Genomic DNA, 1,732 nt, shown 5'->3' with positions numbered 1-1,732 from the left:
GGGGGGCTCCTCCTCCCACCCTTTCTCGCCCAGCCCTCTTTGGCAGAACAGGTGGCTGCCCCGCCCCCTCTTCCCTGCAGTCCTGCAAGGGAGCGGGGGCTGGTGCCTCAGCTCGGGTCAGGGTGGCTCCACTAGCTCCCAGGGCCCCAGCGTAGTTGGGGCAGGTGTGACCTGGGATGCAGGCGTTTGGAGGCATGGCCCCAGGGAAGGAACACCGACCCTGCCCTCTCCCACCATGACGAGTGAGTCAGCAGGTCCCTGGGGCTGAGGCTTGGTCCCCGGTACTGCCATAGCAGGGTGGGGTCCTGGCCCCAGTCATCCTGGGGCTCTCTGGCAAGCAGCTGGAGCGAGGTTCCCATGGCCTCGGTGCTGTGCCAGGTGTGGAGCTTGGGGCTGGGGAACGCGGCGCTCAGACTGCGCCTCTCTCATGGAAGAGACCCAGTGGGAGGTCTGTGCTGTGTGTCGCTTGTGACGCCTGCCGGTGTATTGCACCCCTTCCTGCCTTTGGATGTGCTCTGTGTCTGGAAATGGTTCTGCCCATCAGCTTGGCATCTTAAGGCAAGATGCTTACAGGTGGCCACCGTCCCGTTTATCTGTGTGGTATCATCAAGGCTGGGGCTCCACCAAGCCAAGGGGGACAGCTGGGATTGCTGTTGCCCCACCTGGGAGGCTGGGACTGTGACCCCAGAGCCCATGCTAGGAGCCCTCGAATGGCTCAAAGCTGTGACCTGGGGTAGCATCACCTCCTGTTAACTTATGTTAGTTTAAAAACATTCCCTCTGTTGAAAGAGCTAAGCATGGGCATTTATTAATGGCAGATTATTCTGTGACATGGGGCTGTGGTCATCCATTCGTTAATGCCCACTGGCCACCATTTCAGTGCTGGCTGCCATGTTAGGGCCTAGAAATACAGAACAGAAAGACAGCTCCCAGGCCCCGCAGTGACGGAAGGATGCCAAGCTGGCTGCAGGCATGTCCAGCCCGCCCCTGGCTTCCCTGGGGTGGTGATGTCAGCCGTGGGCTTCATGGGATGAGTTGGAGCCAACTCGGTGTGCTTGGCTTGGGCGGGAAGAAAGCGCTGCAGGCGGAGGAGGGCAGACACACACGTAGAGGTGCGAGAGGGGGGCCCAAGCCAGGCCTGCAAGGACGCCAGAGCAGGGAAGGCCGTTTCGGACATCCTCCAAATAGACCTGTGCCATGATTTCAAGAAAAGCCAGCCCCTGGGTTCCTCCTGATAAAGAGCTTAGTTCTCTGAGGAATTCAGTGTTTTCTCTTGGGCAGTCATTTCATGTCTTTTATTGTGAGATTTTTTTTTTTTTTTTTATATTTGTATTTATTTGAAGGCACTGGGGACCAGAAGGAAGTTTTCGCGCAGGCTCAGCGGCCATGGCTCACGGGCCCAGCCGCTCCGTGGCATGTGGGATCTTCCCGGACCGGGGCACGAACCCGCGTCCCCTGCATCGGCAGGCGGACTCTCAACCACTGCGCCACCAGGGGAGCCCTATTGTGAGAATTTTCATTTCAGTATTCACATTCACATTTCTGAGGTAAGCTTTCAGAAATATTTTGTTTTTTTGTTTCTCTGATAATTTATGGAGTTGAAATCACATAAGATTATCCATTTTAAAGTGAGTGTTCCAGTGGCATTTAGCACCTAGGCACAAAGATTCGCTTTTGAGAGCATGTGTAAGGAGGGGTGTGAGGGGACCCTGCAGCCCACTCAGGCCTGACT

The 1,732-nt window shown here is 56.4% G+C and overlaps 1 protein-coding gene across 1 annotated transcript in view; it reads left to right on the top strand.

Moving 5' to 3' along the window:
* HAUS7 (HAUS augmin like complex subunit 7) overlaps positions 1-1,732 on the top strand; it is a 22,140-nt gene that overhangs the window by 3,401 nt on the left and 17,007 nt on the right. The window lies entirely within an intron of this gene.

Source organism: Lipotes vexillifer, unplaced genomic scaffold (genome assembly GCF_000442215.2).
Source record: "Lipotes vexillifer unplaced genomic scaffold, Lipotes_vexillifer_v1.1 scaffold899, whole genome shotgun sequence".
Classification (NCBI taxonomy): domain Eukaryota; kingdom Metazoa; phylum Chordata; class Mammalia; order Artiodactyla; family Lipotidae; genus Lipotes; species Lipotes vexillifer.
The sequence above is the reverse complement of the archived record's forward strand: the minus strand, read 5'-3'. Positions and strand labels throughout refer to the sequence as shown.